The sequence below is a fragment of the Paroedura picta genome, chromosome 2 (genome assembly GCF_049243985.1).
Source record: "Paroedura picta isolate Pp20150507F chromosome 2, Ppicta_v3.0, whole genome shotgun sequence".
NCBI classification, from domain to species: Eukaryota; Metazoa; Chordata; class Lepidosauria; order Squamata; family Gekkonidae; genus Paroedura; species Paroedura picta.
In genome coordinates this window covers 38757587-38780543 of record NC_135370.1, presented here as the reverse complement: position 1 = coordinate 38780543, position 22957 = coordinate 38757587, and the positions used below count along the sequence as shown (strand labels likewise).

At 44.3% G+C, this 22957-nt stretch overlaps 1 protein-coding gene and 1 long non-coding RNA gene across 2 annotated transcripts in view; one reads left to right on the top strand and one right to left on the bottom strand.

Annotated features, from left to right (window-relative positions):
* Window positions 1-790, bottom strand: part of LOC143829271 (uncharacterized) — a 62695-nt gene extending 61905 nt beyond the window's left edge. The window contains exon 1 of the long non-coding RNA XR_013228046.1: window positions 732-790. This is a non-coding gene — a long non-coding RNA (uncharacterized LOC143829271). The remainder of the gene's footprint in view (window positions 1-731) is intronic.
* Window positions 1-22957, top strand: part of B3GALT1 (beta-1,3-galactosyltransferase 1) — a 504258-nt gene that overhangs the window by 950 nt on the left and 480351 nt on the right. The window contains exon 2 of the mRNA XM_077319820.1: window positions 18783-18955. The gene's annotated coding sequence lies outside the window, so the exon portion shown is untranslated. The remainder of the gene's footprint in view (window positions 1-18782; window positions 18956-22957) is intronic.

Genomic DNA, 22957 nt, shown 5'->3' with positions numbered 1-22957 from the left:
AGAAGCAAAATAGCCCTTGAAACGGAGTTTTGAAAAACTTTTGCTAGTGGCCATTTAAAGGGAAAATCACCTCTTCCCTAAAGCTTCTAGGACTGTTTGTTAAATATTTCAAAGTTGATGAGCTTGACATCATTTCATCAAAATATAATGTGCTTATAGTTTTCCTAATGCTAACTAGATCGTTGCTGCCATTTCTATCAATATCTTAATTGGAGAAAAATATGATAAAATCTTTGTGAAAGCTAGCTAACTTCCACTAACTTCCCAGATAGAGTTTATTCACCAAAATGAGGGAAATTGTGTATTATAGCTGCCAGGTGACAAGAGCTCTTCCTTGGCTATTTTCTTCTTATCTGAAAATAAACTATATAGTCTTCTTTAGTAAGAATAAATATCTTTTTTTACATACTAGTAAAACGTTCAAACATAAAGCTTCAACAGCTAACTTTCTTTTGAGGTAAAACTGGTTTTCACAGATACATTTTTTTTTGTTCATATCAAATCACAATTGGTACTGTTGTTTCCTTTTTGATGTTCACAACATTTTACATTTTCTGAGTGACTTATAAACATGATCAGAGACTCACTGACTCTCAACACACAAAACAGTCGCTAACTGTCAAAGCTAACAGAAATGGAATTCTCCCATCATGCATCACTTCAGCGTCTCTGAGTGTGCATGCAAGGATGTACAAACAAAAATTCCAACAAGGGAGGGGATATACTCATACTTAGCCTTGAAGCAGAGGTCCACAGCCTTCTTGAACCTGCAGTCTCTTCTGAATTTGGGTGCCACAACAAAATGGCTGCTATGATGTTTTGTCAGTTGGAGAGTTCCACAGTATGTTTGGAGATTCTATGCCAAGCATTCCTATATAATTGAGGCACCAGTTTCCAATGAGTGCTCTCTACACATCCAGATCTCTACAGAGTGCTCTCTACAGACTCTTCTGAAGGCCGTCCTACTCCAAGGAGGCAGAGGAAAGCCAGGATTAGCTCTTTACAGGAGAGAATCCTCAGGGGCAAAGCAAGTGGGCTCCAGGAAACATATTGGTGAGTTCCCCATGGACACCACAGTGGGTATCATAAACAACTAAGCAACTTGCATGCATTCAGCATCTTCACTGTGCCTGCAGTCCATCAACTACCACCTCTACAGGGCTTTCATAGGAATCTCCCCTCGGTATGTATTAATTTATGACAGAATGGATGACAGAGCCAAATTGAGACATTCAAAAGCTCATCACCACAGAACAAGGAAAAGTCAATAATAAGTTACAAACAACAATACAAGTTGTGGTAGCGAGCTTTTAATCCGTTTGATTAGTAGTTTAATCCGTTAAAGCATTTGTTGATTCATTTCAGTTGGGGAAATTTTGTTGAGAAAAAAATATTGCCTTTTCAAACAATGAGAATTAGCTTCAGTTTATAACCCCTTTTGTATCTTTAAAAAAAAACATTAAAGATGGGAGGGTGCAAAACTAACTTTATGAGTTTAGAAGTAACAGTCAACCGAACATTCTATAACCGGCTCACAATCCTAGTAAAAAATCACCACTGATATTTTTCACAATGGCCAGAAACACGCCCTGGGAAGCTCACAGACAGAACAAGAATAAGCAATTGCATCTTTCTACCATCTTCTCTCAGCAAAGCACCTCCATTCAGTTCCATTTTAGCTATCATTTTTGAGAGATGTCCTTTCTGTGATTTTTCCCCCCTCCTGCTCTTGGACAGCCATCTGCTCTAGTAGCTCTGAAGTCCATCAACTGCGTGTTGAGTGAAGAACTTTCAAGCTTGAATCCACTGCCTATGAATTTCATTTGGTGACCTCAAGTTGTAATGATATGAGAAAAAATCCTCTCTTCTCACTTTCTCCACAGTGTGTCTAATTTTATGTAATGACCTCTAGCCAGTCCTCTCGTGTCTTTCCCCCTGAAACAAAACTTTAAAATCCACAAATACTTCAGCCTTTCCTCATTTGGAAAGAGTCTAAACCCCTTAATTATTTTAATAATTCCTCTTTTAGTCACATTTTCTAGCTCTCTGATACCCTTTTTTGACATAGATTCAGGATAAATTATTATTATTGTTGTTGTTGTTGTTGTTGTTGATATTAGATTTGTAGGCAACCTTCCTCCAAGGACTCAAGGCCGTTCATGTAAAACAATCTCCATAAAAACCCCAATCCCCTAAAACCAAGTCCCTCCCCAACATACCAAGATGGAAAAAACCTCCTACCTCTTTCAGCCATCCATTAAGGGGTTTGCTCAATGGTATAGCGGAAAGTGTGAGAAGATAAGTATACTTTAAATAAAACGGGGACTTCACTGCCTGGGGGATAGAGTGATGGCCACAAATAGGGGTTTAGACAGATTTAAGGAGGACAGTTCCATCAGTGACTATCGGTGACTAAAGGGAACTTTGGATTCAGGGGGGCAGCCATGTTAGTCTGAAGCAGCAGAACCGAGTCCAGTGGTACCATTAAGACTAACGAAGATATATTCAAAATATCTGAAGAAGTGCGCATGCACACAAATGCATTTATCTCAAATAAAACTTTGTTGGTCTTAAAAGTCCCACTGGACTCAAACACTGCTCTAAAGGGAACCTTGAAGGAATCAACAGCTGAATTGGTGAGCTAGGTGGCAACATCAGGGGAGGTCTTTGGGTTCTACAACTTGTGTGTTGTTGTCCCTTCACAGCAATTGGTTGGCCATTGTAGGATACAGGATGCTTGAACAAAAGGCCCTGTGCCTGATTCAGCAGGGCTCTTCTTAGGGGGTGACCAGAATTTTATTTATTTAAGATCTTAATTAGATGGGACATTTCACTTTGAGAAGAAGTGTGGTGCAGTGCTCAGAATGTTAGACTCGGGTCTGGGATCATCTGAATGAATGTTAGACTCAGTTTATGGCTCTGTCTTGTGGCTGACTCGGTGATGCTGAGTTATTATTCAGCACAAACTACCACAAGAATAATAGAGGACTAGCTGCGTTAATCTGCACCAGCAATTAAGAAAAAACCTCAAATAAAGTTGTGTCCGTTTGTTTCTGCCTTTAAGCTGCCACAAGACTGGTTTATTTTTGGTGCCTTGCCTGGGAGGTATGAGAATAAGGGGGGGGGGGGGGAGTATGCATGGATGAATGTTGAGATGAAAATAATAAACACATCAATTTGAATTATTTCCTGATAATCCCTGGCATGCAATTGGCCTATTAAAACTGTCACTAACTGACCCCAACTCCAAAACACTACTGGCTCACTGGTTCCAAATTCCAATTGATTTAATAATGGCTGGATATTAGCAGATTCACTTTTTGTGTCATAGAGAGAGAAAAAAGAAGAAGAGGAAGATGAAGGAGGAGGAGATTGGTTTTTATATTCCGCTTTTTGCTGCCCAAACAAGTCTCAAAATGGCTTATAATCGCCTTCACCGTTTACGCACTGGGAACTTCACTGCCCCAGCTCCTGTGCAGGGGCACAAATCGGGGGCTGCACCAGACCAAATGCTCCCTCGTGTGGGTGCAGGAAGAGGTGGGGCAACCTGCCATGACTAAATCTCTAGCCTGCAGCCTGGCATGAAACCTCCAGGGCATAAATGGTCCTTCTCTTTCTCTCCCCACAACAGCCACCCTGTGAGGTAGGTGAGGCGGAGAAAGTTCTAAGAGAGACTGCTTGGTCAGAACAGCACTATAAGGGCGGTGACAAGCCCAAGGTCACCCAGGTGGCTGCATGTGGAGGAGGAGCAGGGAATCAAACCCCGTTAGCCAGTTTAGAAGCTGCCGCTCTTAAACACTACACCATGCTGGCTAATGGCTGAAAATTAAACATCCATGCTGTTTCAAAAAGCTGAGAACCTTTTTGGAACTCTTAAGAAGAAAAATAGCAGTTTAGTGCCTAGAGCAGGCTTTCTCAATCAGGGTTTCATGAAACCCTGGGGTTTCTTCAGGGCCCTAGAAGGGTTTCCCGAATGGGTGGGGGCTAATTTTTAATATATTTTTGTTAAACATGTATGGGTAAACATTTATTTGTTAAGCATTTATGGGTGATATGACCATCCATATATATTTTTATTTGTTAAACATGTATGGGTGATATGTCCATATAAGGTCATGTCAATCTGCTCCCCCCCTCCCAAAATGGCCAATGGTGGGCCTGGGAGAGTGGAAGTTTAAGGGCCCCAGGTAGATGTATACATAGCTCTGCTTCCCAACCATATTCTGCATGATCGCACCACTTCTGGGGTTTCTCGAAGCCTGAAGAATGGTTCAGGGGTTTCTCAGAGGTAGAAAGATTGAGAACGGCTGGCCTGGAGAATGGGTTGTTCTTTCCTAAAGTACACTGAAGAAAGAACCTGAGTGAATGTGTCCTTAACCGACCTCTAAGTTTCTAATGTTCAACTTTATGGGACTTGTAAATCTATAGGTTGTCCTCTGCTGCTTCATTAACATAGTTGGCATCCAGGCCAGCTAGGAACAACAACTTGAATTCTTTTCAGTGCTCTTTGCCAGTCCAGTCAGGTGCCTTCTCACAGCTATAAAGAGAAACGGTGATGATAAATGTCCTGGAGAGTTGCTGTACTTTCCGTGGGTCAAGAGACCACGGAAGGTGTAAGCGTGACTATCGCAAACCTCCATTAGTATTGGTGTTTTCTGTGAAACATTAACCTGCTGTATGCATGGTGGTGTAACACACACACACACACACACACACAGAGTACCATAAAAGCACACAGAAACTGTGAGTGATGACTGTAAAGTCAAAGGCTGAAATTTCTGCTCCAGGAAAGATGGAAGCCAGAAGGTTCAATGGGGTTAGGTCTTAGGCCCTGGCTCAGGTGGAGAAGAGATGCAGAACATAGGAATAAAGTCCAGTGTGACTAATCTCCAAAGGAATCTCAGAGGCAGGGAAGTAAAAGTTAAGAAATATCTCCTTGACTGGAAAAGGGAAATTTCTCACTTTCATACAGTGTATCACAGTGTCAGTCCTACCTCCAACACCATGTGATGGGACAGTGGACCATCACTTCCAGGAAAGGCAGCATCCAAAGCGAGGCTAAAAGAAGGTATGTTTCCTAATGCGGGAATGGTGTAGGATCGCAACATGATAAAAGGCTCAGATCTGTCAAGGGGCACCTACCCAAGGACAAGACCAGTAGAATCAAGGAATGGAACTCACTAGGGTCAAGGGTCCCTGTGTCCCTAGGGAAAGAGAGGCCCAAGGTTTTGCCAGAGAGCCAGTTTGGCGTAGTGGTTAGGAGTACAGACTTCTAATCTGGCATGCCAGGTACGATTCTGCATTCCCCCACATGCAGCCAGCTGGGTGACCTTGGGCTCGCCATGGCACTGATAAAACTGTTCTGACCGAGCAATGATAATCAGGGCTCTCTCAGCCTCACCCGCCTCACAGGGTGTCTGTTGTGGGGAGAGGACAGGGAAGGTGATTGGAAGCTGCTTTGAGATTCCTTTGGGTAGAGAAAAGTGGCATACAAGAACCAACTCTACTTCTCCTTCAGTAATATCAGGGCTCGCTCAGCCTCACCACCTCACAGGGTGTCTGTTGTATAAGAACCAACTCTTCTTCTTCTTCTTCTTCTTCTTCTTCTTCTTCTTCTTCTTCTTCTTCTTCTTCTTCTTCTTCTTCTTCTTCTTCTTCTTCTTCTTCTTCTTCTTCTTCTTCTTCTTCTTCTTCTTCTTCTTCTTCTTGCATAGTGGAGCAAACTGCAAACACCCATATCTGTTTGGCTGCAGCCCTCTTTTTTAACATTAACTGTAGGGCAGGTAACTTGGCTACTGGAATAAGGAATAATATATAACTAAGGTGATTGTACAGCTGTAGACCCCTGGTTCTGCAGACTCTCAGAGACCGCCCTACTCCTGCAGACTGCTGACAGGGAGATTGAGGAGCACTGAGTCCCTCCTACTGACATGCTTGCTCTGAGACCCCCTAAAGAAGCAGCACACAACAAAAGGACAGAGAGATATGTTCAAAGGACAGAGTCAGACAGAACATCCTAAAGCATTGCCTAGTAATTGATTGCAGGTCAAACTGATATTAAAGGGACAAATTTAAATGCTGACAGCCCTTTTGAAGAGCTCTCGGGAAGAAAAGAGGTCCAGACAATACAGCAGTAGTGTTTAAAACAGCAGCTTTTGAGGCACAGGAATGCTTGAGCTGAAAATGAACGTTTGACTGCAAGCCTAATGTTGCACACGTCTCAAAGATACGGCATTTCCACTCTGTCCTTAAAGTAGCCTTTCTCAACTTTTTTTCCATTGAGAAACCCCTGAAACATTCTTCAGGCTTTGAGAAATCCCAGAAGTGGTGCGATTCTGCAGAATATGGCAGGGAAGCATAGCTGTGTACATGCCCACCTGGACCCATTCCCCTTTCCACCCCTCCAGGCCCATCATTGGCTATTTTGGGGCAGGCAGGTCAACATGACCATATATAGTCATATCACCCAATAAATGTTTAACCAGTTTTAAAAATATATAAAATATAAATTAATTGCCATCCATTCAGGAAACCCTTCCAGGGCCTTCATGAAACCCCAGGTAGATGTGTCCTCAGCCTTGCCTAAAGGCACTAAACATACTCATTTGCCATCTGGCCCGTAGCAGGAAAAATCGGTTGGGTCTGTAAATAATGGTCAGTTGGCAAATAGTTAGAGCTACTAGAAAATGTTAAGTTCTACCACGCTTTCACCATAATATTCAGGGAAAATCCAATCATACAAGCCCATCCTTCTCTAGCTAGACACAAAGCACTTCCTGCAGGATTTGGGCCATAAATATTTATAGTCTGACCTTGGTTCCAACATGGAGGATAATTACAAGAATTACTTACATAATATTTGGGTCACTGAAGTTAACTTCCAACTGGAAGATGCGAATACAAGCCTATTAAATTATTACTGCTAATAAAAACAAATAACAAACAAAGCAAGACACAAGACAGGGGGAAATACCAGATTTCTAATTATAGGGTTCTAAATCCAACATTTTGCGTGGACAAACAACCTACAGTTGTGACTGGAAATTAAGTCAACAATGATTAGGTTGCAAAATATTTGGGGTGTTAGTTTATTTTTTTAATGATTTTATGAGAAGATTTTGCAGGAGGTTCCTACTCCCTTTGCTCTTGAATCCACAAAGCAGCCTCTGTTTTTATGCCATTCGTAGAAGCCTGACATGAAAAGATTAGCTGGTGAAGGTTTTCCTGGCATGGTGCTAAACTCAGGTTGTCAACCGAGCAGCAGAGGTGGTTTAGGGACCGGGTCTATTCAAACAGGCGCAGCACCAATCACATCCAACAGGAAACAGGAAGTTAGTCCATCATGAATTTGTGGTAGATCCCCCCCCCCCCATTTTGAATCTGTTTGTGAGTCATTTTCAGCCTGTGGAGTTCTTTTTTAAAAGGCTCCTGTTCCTTCCAATAAGTTCCGCTCCAGTTTTTCGAATCTTTGAAGGAGGAGGCGGGCATTTGGAAGCCAGGTTCTCTGTGGAAAAGGCAACTCTGTCTGGAGTGGGGGGAAGGTTAATCTTCCAGGAGGATAAAGAAAAGGAAGGGTGAAGGGGCCAGGTTCAAGGGCAAACGGGCTGGTTGTTTTCTTTCTCTAAGGTAAAGGTTACATTTGTTACTCTGCCCGTTCATGTTACCGCCCTCCCCTCTTTTTTAAATTATTCTGGATGCTCTTTTTTGTAGTTTAATCAATCAGCTATTGTGGGGGTTTTGGCCTCGTGCTTCTGTTACTTTGTTGAATGACTAAATCAAGAAAATATCGGTTCCAGGAGCCAGTTAGCTGTTACATGCCATCCCACAGCTGGCTGGGCTACTAGGACAAAGGGAAAAAAAATACAACCACTTATATTTTCCCAGGAGTGAGTACAATACAATACAATACCTTTATTGGCATAAAGCAGATAAGCAGGATAAACAAAGTTAGACCGGATAGGTCAGACAGTTTAAATTTAAAAACTGAGGACAGAAATTCAGCCATATTAAAAGTGACTGTAAAGTCAAAGGCTGAAATTCGGCATCCTTATCACTCAGTAAAAATTGGCAAATCAGGTCTCTTGAATGGTTTCTCCGTTTTGGTATGAGAGGTATAATATGCCTTCTCTGTTCAGTGAACAAGGGACAGTCCAGTAAGATATGTTGGATGGTGTCAGGAGAACTTGATTCACAGGTGCATAGTCTGTTTTCGAAGGGGATCTTGGCAAATCTCCCTTGGTTAAAAACTCCTCCTGGTTAAAAAAGGAGGTGCCATTCCCTCTTTCCTTTCTGTTAGCATAGGGGAGAACTCTGAAATGAGACCATTTTGTGGTAAAAAAATTACAAAAAGATTATACAGTTAGCAAAAAGGCAGTTGTTTGGAGCAGGGGCCATCTGTCTCCTGAGGGATTCTGGGGAGAAGAACCAAGAGATTGGACTATGTCAGAAGTGGTTGCAATGAGGGCCTTTAGGCCGCAGTTGAGTTAAAGAAAAACACTGAATTCTTCCCCAGGAGGCTCACTGCACGTCTTTCCAGGTCCCTATTCAGTCAAAAATGTCTCCTTTATTAGGGTTGCCAGTCTCCAGGTGGTGTCTGGACATCTCCCGGCATCACAACTGATCTCAAGATAGCACAGGTCTGTTTCCTTGGGAAAGTGGTGGTTTTAGAGGATGCCATCTAAGGTATTATTTCTTGCTGAGATGAAATTCCTCCACTCTAGGATAGCCAGGCCTCCCTTGGCTAGCAATGGGAGGATGGGGGTATGGTTGCCAGCTCTAGGTTGGGAAATCCTGGAAATGTTGGGGTTGGAGCCTGAAGAGGACAGGGATCTTTGTGGGGTACAATGCCATAGAATCCACTACCAGGAAAACTGATCTCTGTCATCTGAAGATGAGCTGTAATTCCAGCAGATTCCCCGGCCGTACCTGGAGGCTGGCATTCCATCTCTAGGCTTCATCCCCAGAACTTGAAGTTAGCAACTGTACATCAAGTCTCCACCACATCCGTTCCAACTCATTCTCTGACATGAGGGGACCAGGCCTTATTTTATGTTTTGAGGACATTTGATCCCGGTTTTTCATTAATAAGAAGATTTTTTAAAATTAAAATAATCAAACAATGATGAAACCTGTACATCTAAAAAAACCACTAAGCCATATCAACCACTGTAAAATATCTAGGGCCTTTCCTCACGCCATAAATAGAGTGAAATGCTTATCTGGTGAAAACACTACATTTTTGGCATTTTGCATGACGTCGCCATCCTGGCAGCAAACTGCTAGGTACATCTTCCATTTTAAAGTGCTTGCTGGGGAATGGCATAAGGTGGATTCCCCAACCTAAAAAGCGGGAGCTACAGAAGAGCAACCAGCAGGCCACACGCTAAAAAAATGTGTGGAGGTGAAGAAGTGCTATCTCTGCCTCCAATGTCCCACCCTCGCACCCGCCTCCCTCTCCCTTTCCCGGGGACAGGATTTTGTTGTTGTTTTTTTAAAAGCAACTTGCCTGGAGCAATGAATAGGTGTACAAATGTGCAGGCAAAGCAAAAAATATTTTTCCCAAGTTGTCACATAAAGCATGCCCTTCTAAAGTCCCCCCCCACAAAAAGATTTTTTTTCAGTAACAAGACACATGAGTCTGCATAGATATTTCAATGGAGAAGGGTTGAATTGGAAAGTAAATTAACAGGCAACGTGGGCCCATTAAAAGGTTGAGAAAGGGGATTGGTTGCCTGGCTTGATTGACAGGCGGAAGAGAATCAAGGGCATTGCTCTCTTCTGCCATTTCAAGCAGGCATACAGATTGTAAGGAGCATGAAAAGGTGGCAGACAGAAGTGAGACAGGAAGAAGGTGAGGAATGGGTGGAGGTGCAATAATTTTTAGTGCTACGCCATTATGCTGGCGTAACATTATTTTTTTCAATTTTTTTCAATGTACCCTTAGAATAAGGAGAGCTTTATACTCTTCTCCAAACAACATACCTTACAAGTAGCGGGACATGGGGATCCCCTAGAATTACAGCTCATCTCCAGTGAACAGAGATCAGTTCCCCTGAAGAAAATGGCTCCTGGGTGGACTCCATGGCATTATACTACACTGAGGTCCCTCCCTGCCACTTCTGGCTCCACCCCAAAGTCCCCAGGTATGTCCCAACCCTGAGATAGCAGCCCCATTGCCATCAGAATCTCATAAAATAGATTTTTACCTCAGTATCATTTTTCCCTCAGTATAATCCCTGGCTGGTTCATATGGGGAAAAGAAGAAGAGTTGGTTATTAAACCCCACTTTTCACTACCTGAAGGAGTCTCAAAGCAGCTTACAATTGCCTTCCCTTCCTCTCCCCTGTGAAGAAGACAGGGCAGAGAGAACTGCTCTGTAAGAACTGTACTATCAGGACTGTGAGTAGCCCAAGATCACCCCAGTAGGGAATCAAAACTGGCTTGCCAGATTAGAACCCCAAGATGATCAAGCCCACTGGACCCAAGCCATTCTGGTCTTTAAAAGTTAAAACTAGCATTTTGCCTGGGGTTTGGAAACAAACCAGGCGCAGTGTAGTTAATGCAGTACAGATGCAATGTCTCAAAGTGGACAGGCCACAGAGCACTAACGGATGAAATCAGTTAAAGCAGGAGAAATGAAAAAACATTAACTGCACGCAATCCAGCCAGACATTAGCTATTCCATTTTCAGTTTTACGAGCCTCGTGTACCCTATGGTGAAGAAAGATAAGGAGAAGGATTTCATGTTTATGCCCTCAAGAATTGTGTGTTTAGAACACTCTGGCTTTATTTTCCATGTGCCTCGCTTTGCTGAGCTGTTGTAATTCATCAGCATGGTTCTTGGTTCCCCCCCCCCTGCCCACAAAGATCCTAGCTGTGTTTTTGCGAGTGGGGTCAGTTCAATGAAATATTTTTCTGTCTGCTGGGCAAGGCTGTTTAGGTACTCAGGGAAAAAAGAAGCAAAGAGCAATTCAACACACTTCCTGGCTATCTATCTATCTATCTATCTATCTATCTATCTATCTATCTATCTATCTATCTATCTATCTATCTATCTATCTATCTATCTATCTACCTACCTACCTACCTACCTACCTACCTACCTACCTACCTACCTACCTGATTTTTAGCTCTACTGTCAGTCTGCTGTAAAACAGATGCCGTCTGAGCCCTGCTTGTGGGCCAAAGACCTGGAGCTTTTTAGCAGATTTCTTCAGAAGCAAGTCACCCGGCCATCCGTGCTCGATTAACCCCTCTGAAGCATTGCTAAAGGCACCATATGGTTAAGCTGGCAAAGGGAATACAAAAAAAATAATAATGTTGCAACGAAATGATTCACAGTGGAGCATACTGGTGGTTTATGAGGCCTTAACACATGTGCATATGCTCTGAAAATGAGGTTGGAAAGACATCCGAAAAATCAACGCACAGGTGAGGAAAGTGCTCTTTCTTGGATTCAGCAAATGTCACCTTGTAGTGAAAAACGGGCTCTCAAGGTGAGTTTGCTCTTGGATTACTGCAGATGACTCTTATCATGGTGGGAATTATCAGAAGAGACACCTGAAGCCTTTGGAATGTTTATGGTGGTGGTGGAAGCTTCCAGGATGGGTATTTCACCTGCCGGGGTGGGATCTGAAAGGGAGGCTTGGGAGATTTGGGATATGACCAAAAGGAGTTGGGAAGCCTTTGAGTTCCGACCCAAGAGGGACACAAGAGAGCCAGCATGGTGTAGTGAGAATGTGGGGTAGAGAGCCTGCATGGTGTAGTGTAGTGGTCCCCAACCTGCGGTCCACGGCCCGGTGCCGGGCTGCGAAGGCCAGGGCGCTGGACCGCGGTTCCCTCTCCCCGCCCCCCCCCCCCCCGCAGTAAAAAACTTCCCAGGCCGCAAGCTTGTGGCCCGGGAAGCTTCTTACTGCGGGAGGGCGGGGAGAGGGAATCAGGGCCGCGCATGCGCACTGCGTGGGCAGGGCTGTTGCCCTGCCGGTCCCCAGCCGAAAAAAGGTTGGGGACCACTGGTGTAGTGGTTAAGAGTAGTGACTTCTGATCTGGTGAGCTGGGTTTGATTCCGCGCTCCCCCACATGCAGCCAGCTGGGTGACCTTGGCCTTGCCACAGCCCTGATTGAGCTGTTCTCACAGAGCCATTCTCTCAGAGCAGGGATAGTGAAACTGCGGCCCTCCAGATGTCCATGGACTACAATTCCCATGAGCCCCTGCCAGTTTCACTACCCCTGTCTCAGAGCTTTCTCAGCCCCACCAACCTCACAGACTGTATGTTGTCGGGAGAGGAAGGGAAGGCAATTGGAAGCCATTTCTTCAGGCAGTGAAAAGCAGGGTATAAAACCGCACTTCTTCCACAAAGCATGAGGTAAAAAATAAACTAGAATCTTGTGGCTGTTAGAAAAAAATTGCTCTTGGATTATTAACCAACTGTTAGAAAAAAATCCAGCATTTTGTTGATCTCCAAGATGCCTCCAAACTACGGTTTATTTTTGCTGCCGTAGATTAATATAGCTGGATATGATCGAGATTAAGATAAGAATTGGCAGATGGCGGACCACTCAGTTTGGATACCTAGGGTGCCAACCTCCAGGTTGGGCCTGGAGACCTCCCAGACTTACAACTGATTTACAGACTACAGGTATCAGTTCCCCTGGATAAAATGACAGCCTCTGACAGCACATCATACCCATCCCCTCCTCAAATTCTGATCTTCCCAGGCTCTACCCCCAAATATCTAGGAATTTCCCACCCTAGAACTGGCAACCCTGTTCCTCTCTGATACAGGGCCTGCAAGATGGGGCTCTTCCGCCAGGTCTATGGTTGAGGCCGGGGCGCGGAAGAAGATCTGGACCCCCCCCCCTTGCCATTAAGCCCTATTGGGGCTATTAAGGGCAGATTAAAAGGAGAGATCAGCCCCTCTGTCCACCCTGAGGTTTTTAATAATGATTAGTATGGTTTTTTTTGGCTGCTGAATGAATGGATGATTTTTAGTTGATTGGCTAGTTATGTAGGAATTTTTTCTTCACTCCTTCTCTCTCTCTCTCTGCCTCTGCCTATGCCAGGGGTGGCCAAACTGTGGCTTTCCAGGATGTCCATGGTCTACAATTCCTGAGAGCCAGTTTGGTGTAGTGGTTAGGAGTGTGGACTTCTAATCTGGCATTCCGGGTTCGATTCTGCACTCCCCCACATGCAGCCAGCTGGGTGACCTTGGGCTCGCCACGGCACTGATAAAACTGTTCTGACCGGGCAGTAATATCAGGGCTCTCTCAGCCTCACCCACCTCACAGGGTATCTGTTGTGGGGAGAGGAATGGGAAGGCGACTGTAAGCCACTTTGAGCCTCCTTCGGGTAGGGAAAAGCGGCATATAAGAACCAACTCTTCTTCTTCTTCTTCTATAGCATGCTGGTAGAGGCTCATGGGAATTGTAGTCCACGGACATCTGGAGAGCCACAGTTTGGCCACCCCTGGCCTATGCTCTCTTGTATAGATGTCAATAAAACAAACATCACAAGTTTTTCCAGAGCTCTTTCACCTGAAGGCAATTGAAAGGGGCTTCCCTGACCCTGGAACTTGCCCTATTTGGGGAAGTGGGGAACATGTGATGGAACGTCAGGTCTCACAAGTTTCCGAGAGCCACAGCTCCCCTATGCATAGGCACTCCCATCTAAGCTTATTTTCTATGGAAATAAAGATGTTTCACCTTCCAATATGTCCATTAAATAGTTCTAAGCCCTGGAGGATCTTTAACACTTCAAAGAAGCGGCACATTTCGGTATCAAATGGCTATTTTTGAACATTTCCCCCATTTATTCTACTTATTTCTGTCCCTTTTTGCTCTGCACAGCTGGAACACGAAGTTGCCCGATTTTAAAAGCCGAGTTCTGGCAATATAGTGCAATAAACCCCGAATGCATCTCTTAAAATAAGTACATACATTGCTAAAATGGATTTTTCGCTAATGTGTGTACGATATATAATAAGGCCTCCTGTATTAGTTCATTGGCTCCGTAGCTGAAATGTCAAAAACAGGAAAGTGGCTTGCTCACTGCCAGAGAGCTCCAGGCCCAAGCATTCACAGATCTGCTTGAGCCAACAAGGTTCCTTTCCGTCTCCCAGAAATCTATCGAGGTATCTAGTTTATCACTATGTTATCAAGAGATCTAGCTTACCATCTGTGCTTCCTAGCCTCTGGATTGTAGCTTTTACAGGAATTGAACAAGACTGAGGGCCATTCCGCACCTGATAAAAAAGTGAAATACTTACCCTATGCAGATGCCATATTTTTGGTGTTTTCCATGACCTCGTTAACATCCAGTGTTCCAACAGCAAACCGGCAGCTACACCCTCCATTTTAAAGCGATAGCTGGGGAATCCCAAAAAGTGAATTCCCCCAACCATGTTGAGCAAGCGGGAGGAGAATAACCGGCAAACCACACACCAAGGACATGTGTGTTACCAAAGTGGGCAACGTAGTGTTATCTCCATCTCTAGTGCCTACCCTCAAGACTGCCTCCCTCTCCCTTCTACCCGGAACAGGGCTTTTTTTTGGGGGGGGGGGAGCAAACCGCCTGGAGCAACAATTACTCATTGCTTAACCTAGGCAGATAAAAAAAAAATTCCCCCACCAGTTCACACACAAAGCATGCCTTCCAGACCCCTCCCCAAAAAAATTGTGAATTTTTTTCTTGAGCTTCAAGGCTGGAGGGGTGGCATTTAAATGAGCACTGTGCATCTATGAATAGATGCATACGCGTCTCAACGAAGAAGTTTCACTTTTAAAAAACCACTTTTATCACCATCCCTTTAAAACAGGGAGAAACATGATTGGCTCCCTGCCATGAGGGACAAGCGGGGGGAGAATCACGTGAATTGTGTTTCCCTCTCCCCTGCTATTTCAGGCAGCCGTGCTGAGTGCCAGGAAGCAGCAAAAAGTGGCAGAGGAAAGCGGGAGCGCATGAAGGGAAGTGACAGGGAAGGTGCAATTTTTAATAGCGTCACCCAATTTCGCTGGCATGACACTATTTTTTAAGATGTACGGAAAAGTCCATCTCCTTGCTCATGAGAAATCCTTAGTCACTACCAGCCTGAAAGACAGGTCATATATGGATTACTATAACCTGTACAATCATCATTCATGCCAAGATACAACCGTGGTTTTGACAGATGGGCAAATAGCACAAAAATGTCTAGTTCAAGATCAGAACATTTGAGAATACAAGCCATCAAACGTTGATTCTGATTAGGAGCCCTGTTCAGGACATGTGAACACAGAAGTAAGACTTGCTGAGGTCAGTGGAGCATACTCCCTAGTAAATGTGACCTTCCCCCCCATAAAATCAATGGGAATCAACCAAGTCAAAGGCCGTTGATTTCAATGCAACCAAAATACTTTTTTTTTTGTTGACGCTGTGATTTCCCCTGCAAGATGTCTGGTTGGGTCTAAAAAGAGCTGCAGGTCAGTGGACTCATGCAGGGGTCAGTGACCTTTTATAATTAAAGCGCCAAAATGCAGCAAAATTTGAATCAAGTGATCAACAAAGAGCCAGTCTCAGAAAGCCTATTTGTATAAATGAAAATGTCAAACCTAACATTACTGATAATTCATATGCTGGTTAATAATCCATGACGTTTCTGCAGCTCAGAAACAGGAGGTCCTTTACTGACTGTGTAAGAAATATGCATGGGAGTACCAGGGGTGGTTTATGGATTTGCAGGGCCTGGAGCACCAGAACCAGTTTAAGGAACCACGGGGCCCTAGCAGAGTACAATTGCAGCAGGAGCAGCCAGAATGTGGGAAGAGGGGCCTCCCACAATGGAAAGGGGTGTCACTCCAAGTGTCTTTAAATAGGGAAGGGAGGAGAAGAGGGGCTATGGCCCTGTTCCATGGGGGGGAGGCACCGTGCAGTACCCCTGGAGGTGTTGCATGTGCTACATGGATAAACCAGCCCTGGGGAGTACCTTGCACAATTGTTCTAGTGTTCATATATTTGTGTTTGGTTTGCACTTGGGTTAATGGCGGCCGTTCACCTCTATTGCTTCACTTACTGTCAAACCTCTCTGAAAAAAACCTTTAGTCCCGTAAAAACGGTCGCCTTTTACTCTCTTTGATGACAAAACCCAAGGAGGTCCCTTTTGGGGAAACAGGAACATTTACAACCTCCCAACCTCTTGCCCCTCAGTTAAAATATACGACAGCCTGTCCAAAATAGAAGGACCACTACTGTGAGGTAATTTTTGTTGAGTGATAGTAGGTCACTGAGATCTCTGAGTCAAGAGTTGAAAAGGACAGCCAAGGCAGTTTATTTATGTTAAAGTTTTTTGTTTTGTTTTTTTAACTTCACTGGAACACAGTGTCATCTTCATCTCTGGCCCTGCCAACGGGGTGTGACTCAGCCTGGCTCCTGTAAGGCAGGGGTAGTCAAACTGCGGCCCTCCAGATGTCCATGGACTACAATTCCCAGGAGCCCTTGCCAGCATTCGCTGGCGAATGCTGGCAAGGGCTCCTGGGAATTGTAGTCCATGGACATCTGGAGGGCCGCAGTTTGACTACCCCTGCTGTAAGGACTCCACAGTCGTGCTAAGGCTAGCTGGACCCTGAGCTGCCAACCTTCTGCTTCACAACCACTCCTGCAAGATGGCTGCTCGTAGGGCTCATGAGGCAAGGGGGTGAGGCATCTGGTCCTGGGACTCCTGTGACCGGCCTGATGCCAAGAGACGGGGGGACCTCAGCACTTCTTCTTGGTTGTGGCTCAGAGTCTGAGTCTGCCTGCATTTCTTGAGCCTCTGAGCCTGGTCCTGCAGAGATACTTGGAGGTTCGGGTTCTGATCCTGCAGGTACAGCCTCAGGTTCTAGGTTGGGTCCTGCAAATACTCCCATTTCTGGCTCTTTTTCTGAGGAGTCCGTGGCTCTGTGTGGCTGGGCCATAACGCTTGGTTGCAGAGCAGAGGTTCTCAGCCAGGGTTTCATGAAACCCTGGGGTTTCTTGGTAGCCCTGGAAGGGTTTCCCAAATGGGTGGGAGTTAATTAATATTTTATTTCTTTTTTAAATTTGCTAAACATTTATCTGGCGATATCACCATACACGGTGATTTCGACCGCCCCACCTCTCCCAGAATGACCGGTGATGGGCCTGCAGGCGGTGGGGAGGGGCCCCAGGTGGGCTTGTACACAACCAAGCTTCCCAACCATATTCTGCACAATTGCACCACTTCTGGGGTTTCTCAAAGCCTGAAGAAAATTTCAGGGTTTCTCAATGGTAAAAAAAAGTTGAGAAAGTATGCCCTAGAGCCATTGGTTGCAGATCCCTGCACTAGAGAAGGATTTAGTTAAGGGCTGTAGTTGGAAATGAAACCAGGCAACCTCTCCCCTTGCAACTGAAAGGACATTTACATGCGCCAGATTGTCGGAGTCTCACTCAATTTTGGTTTTTAATAGACTGTTCCAAAGTACTTGGTTCTTATCTGGCAAAATCACAGTGCCGTGGGAAAGAGAACCAGGTTACCTTCTCAGCATTATTAAAAGCAATTGTCAGCTTAATGGTTCGAAGCTGTTGATGGTAAATTACACGCAGAATAATAAATAAAATGGAAATATTAATCATGATTAAGCAGAACCACAGATTTGTGCCAGCTGAGATCAGAATCTTCTTTCCATTGCTTAATCCCGTTCAGAACTGGATTATAATGCGGTTGTTAGTTTTTTAAAAATTAACATTATCTTCCTGTGGTATAACTGTTTCTTGAAACAGATGGCCTGTTATAGTGGGGGACAGCAGAGCTATGCAGAAATTGCTTAAACTATCTATTTCTCAAATGTCTGTATTTAGCTAATTTCCCCTTTAAAATACGCATGAACTAAGGCCCAGGCATTTCTCAGAAAACGCTTTCATGTATTTCACATTAACCCTTGGGAAGAAATCACAGTGCTTTTTATATATTTAGTTTTATTTCTTAGATTTATATCCTGCCTCTCACGACTTTTGTGGCCTCGAGGCGGCTAACGATTAAAAACCATAACAATGCCCCATAAAACCCCCATTAAACAATAACAGTTCACATAAGGACCCACAAGATGGTGGAAACAAACTATCACCCAACATAGAATCATAGAATCATAGAGTTGGAAGGGGCCATACAGGCCATCTAGTCCAACCCCCTGCTCAACGCAGGATCAGCCCAAAGCACCCTAAAGCATCCAAGAAAAGTGTGTATCCAACCTTTGCTTGAAGACTGCCAGTGAGGGGGAGCTCACCACCTCCTTAGGCAGCCTATTCCACTGCTGAACTACTCTGACTGTGAAAATTTTTTCCTGATATCTAGCCTATATCGTTGTACTTGTAGTTTGAACCCATTACTGCGTGTCCTCTCCTCTGCAGCCAATAATCTACTAAATCCATAATCTACTAACATAATCTACTAAATCCAGCTGGGCAATCAACATTAGTTCTTATATATTACAAGGGATGCTCAGCTAGGGTGGGACCCCAGATCGAACTCCGGTCAACCCCCCTCCCGGCCTCAACCAAATGCCTGGTGGAAGAAATGATTATTGTTGGTCTAAAAATGCCCCATCCTGGTATCCATGGTCATGATTCTTGGGGAAGAGGATGTGCTTCGAAGTATGCTGTGGTGTCGCCAATAAATGGTAATGTAACGTATTACATGTGGAAGTGTTCAGAAGGGGCGGAATAATTTTATAGTAAATTGTGATAGCAACCCATGCATTGTTGGTCAGAATTAGCCTTTAGGCTTCCAATTGAACCGCTGTCTCCTTACCAACAGGTTCGACATAAAGCAGGCCAGAACTCAATAAAACGATACAATGAGAGTTACGAATGAAAATGTCTGGATTTTAGAATAAGCTTTATCAGAAAGCGTCTCCACGGGAGCACCAGGGGATTAACTCCACAGGAGCACCAGGAAGGAAGGAGAGAGGATACGAGTCATTTTCTTTGGTATGTTTTGACTTTCTGGCTCACTTTGATTTATTTAAACCAGCCTTTCTCAACTTTTTTTACCCTTGAGATAGCCCTTGAGATACCCCTTTTTTACCCTTGAGAAATATTCTCCAGTATTCCTATCGCTCTTTTCTTTTATCAGGGGTTCCAAAAGGGAGGGGGAAATATTATATAAATAAATATTATAAATATTATAAAAAATACCTCTTGGGCCAGTCCCGATCCCATTGGCTAGCTCCAAAAGAGCCAAGAGACCTCTGAATCATACCCAAGAGCTTGTGCCCAAGCCTTGTACAGTATCAGAAACAGGGAAGGAAATGACAGTCCTCCACAATGATGGCGAACAGATGGCAAAAGACAGTCCTCCCACTCCTTCCCCTCCCTGCCAAAGAGTTTTCCATAAAGGATAATTCAATAGATGGGTGACTTCCAGCTCCACATTGATATGGACAATACTGGTGGTTGACCAAAGTCCAAATGTAGCCGTAGAAAACTGTATTTGAGGGATTCTGTTTGATACCTCAGCAGCCCTTAGTCATCCCAATGAAAGGGGATGTCACTGAATTCTGAAGGCCACCTCCTGGTGGAGATCTTATACTGCTGAAAACAGGTTTTGCCAGTGCTGTAGTTCGGTAGTAGCAAAGATACCTTGCAGTCACATCTCATAATGCCAGAATTATGAGCTATAATACTCCAAATAACTCAGAGATTATTAAATGTAAGCAACTGCCTTAAAAAACAGAGTGTGCCCAGGACAAGATAATATACAACCTTCTGAGGATAGGATGTTATCTTTTGCTGAATTTGGCTGAGCAGAAAAGCATTTGGGAACTTTTATATATATATCGTACTCATATATATCCTGCTTCATCTTGCACTCCTGTATACCCTGCTTTTCTTTCCAAGATTACCCCAAATGACTCTGCTCTGGTTCAGCCTCACTTGGAGTACTGTGTTCAGTTTTAGGCACCCCAGTTGAAGAGGGATGTAGACAAACTGGAGCGTGTCCAGAGGAGGGCAACAAAGATGGTGAGGAGTTTGGAGACCAAGACGTATGAGGAAAGGTTGGGGGAGCTTGGTCTGTTTAGCCTGGAGAGGAGACGACTGAGAGGGGATCTGATAGACATCTTCAATTATTTAAAAGGCGACCATGTAGAAGATGGAGCAGAGTTGTTCTCTCTTGCCCCGGAGGGACAGACCAGAACCAATGGGATGAAATTAATTCAAAAGAAATTCCGTCTAAACAACCAGAAGAAGTTCCTGACAGAAAGGTTTCTCAGTGGAACAGGCTTCCTTGGGAGGTGGTGGGTTCTTTGGACATCTGGAGAGCCACAGTTTGGCCACCCTTGGACTAGGCTTACAAAATTAGAAGTCCATGCAAAGAAACAAAAAGTCTAAGAAATGACAATGATCAATACAGAAAATGGGTGATGAAAGGTAGAGAGTAAGGCAAAACAGGGCAGCAGGCTAGAGGTCTATTCCCTTGTAAGCATGTCCCCCCAAACCATTCAGTGTACTACAGTCTTATTCCCTTTATTTGTATTGCCTGAATATTTAGGTTGCACATGTTCTGCAGAACGATAGATGAGTGGGAGCTTTCCTGACGTCTTCCGGAAGGCCATTCCCAAAGGAAGGCTGTTCCCCCACAACTGAGAACGTGTGGTTCCAAACAACTGTCGATCTTATCCTCCTACTGGATAGCACTTTCAGAACACATGGATCAGTTGAGCAAAGCTGTTGTACCAGAGCATAGCAGGAGAGGAGATCCTGTAGATAATGTGCATCCAAAGCCATGGTGGGCTTTGAAAGTGATAACCAGTACTTTGAATTGAACCTGATTGGTCACTACAGGAGCCACTGCAAAATAGGTATAAAATAGGTATAATATGCCCTCAATAGTAAGCAATAGATATGCCCTCAATAGTGGGTACAAACAACTGTCGATCTTATCCTCCTGCTGGATAGCACTTTCAGAACACATGGCTCAGTTGAGCAAAGCTGTTGTACCAGAGCATAGCAGGAGAGGAGATCCTGTAGATAATGTGCATCCAAAGCCATGGTGGGCTTTGAAAGTGATAACCAGTACTTTGAATTGAACCTGATTGGTCACTACAGGAGCCACTGCAAAATAGGTATAAAATAGGTATAATATGCCCTCAATAGTAAGCAAAGGTATAATATGCCCTCAATAGTAAGCAAAGGTATAATATGCCCTCAATAGTAAGCAATAGATACAATATGCCCTCAATAGTAAGCAATAGGTATAATATGCCCCCAATAGTAAGCAATAGGTATAATATGCCCTCAATAGTAACCAAGCTGTGGCATTCTTCTACTAACTGGAGTATCTGAACAGTTAGATTCAAGAACACCTCACAGACCAACACTAGTTTCCTGGTATACGCTTGCATGAGTCAAAGCTCTATCAGACATGTGTCTATTCTTGTCTGATTAAGGTAACGTTGACTCTTAAAAGCTCAAACTCGGAGAATCTGGTTGGTCTTTATGGTGCTACTGGGCTCGAATCAAAATGTTCTACTGCAGACCAACACGACTCCTCTCTGAAACTAGCTTCAGGGAGCTTCTGAGTAGACTTAAGGGGGCAGACCCATGTAGAGCGCGATGCAGCAGTCTATCCTTGAGGTCCCCATGCAATGTAGGCTCCTAGCTATTTTCCCAGGCAGGGCTTGTCTTTTTGCGCCCTGCATATGGGGTGGTGCCTTAAGTAAGGGGTGGTGGTGGTGGTAATGAGAAGAGACAGGGAATACTAAACAAGAGGCATACAACTGATGTGGTTTTTCTCTTCCAATGGTATTCTAATTGTTTCTTTTTATCCATGCCTCCATCGAAAGAGTCTTTCCCGGGACACTTTGGGGACCATCTGCAACAATATAGCCGCGGAGATGTGATAGATGGCTTTTGTATTCCACCCAAATGGTGCTTAGTTATCTCCAGCGCTTTTGATGAATTGGGTGAGACAGATAACTGATTCTGAGTAGGTTGAGGGCTGGCGTTTCTGGACAAGGAAATAGCTTCTATGCACACCAGAGCTATTATATTATGGGATGAAACGGCAGCGGAATGTGGAAACTTGAAGGTTATTTTTATGAGAGAACCAATATTGTCCAGGAGGAATGGCTGAAGGTTTTTTGTTTACATTTGCAAGTGATCGTAAAATATATTTCCTAGTTACCCAGAAACACCTAAGCATAAAATCGACCCCCCCACACACACATCTTTCCTGGCTTAAAGGGGTTATAAAAGCCAAACAATAAAATCTAAAATGCATTATATGTATAATCGTAAACTTTAAATATTTATGTGCTGAAGGCAACTAAAATTTCTACAGCTAAATATCTCCCATATCCTCACACACAACACCACAGGCTAGGTTGACGATGTTACCTGGAAGGCTGGGGTGACTGGCAGCTGGTAATTAAGCTCCTCGGCCTACGTGGTTGTATCTGAACTATCAAACATTTAGCTTTGCATTGCGCTTTCAAAAATGTGATTTATGCCTTAATCAAGAGCTTCTTGGGGGCACGAGAGGTAGGTGCTAGAGTCCCTTTGTGTTATTATGCCTGTGCATGGAAAGAAGACTGAGGGTGGCCACGGAGGGTTTACAAGGTCAGTGATTGAGCACCGGTGGGTTGCTATTGCCTTCCTTTACTGAGTCTTCCTTGGTGTCCTCCCATCCAAGCATGAAGCACTGACCCTGCTTAGCTTCTGGGATCTGATGAGACAGAGCTGTGAAAACACCATTCCACTTTTCCCACCCCACCCCGTGTTATTATATTTCGCTAATTGCCACCATTTGGACTGGGGCTGTAAGGGTGAGTTGGGTTTGATTCCCCGCTCCTCCTCCAAAGGCAGGCAGCTGGGTGACCTTGGGCTCACCATAGAACTGATCAAGTTGTTCTGACTGAGCAGGAATATCAGGGCTCTCTCAGCCTTATCCACCTCACAGGGTGTCTGTTGTGGGGAGAGGAAGGGAAGGTG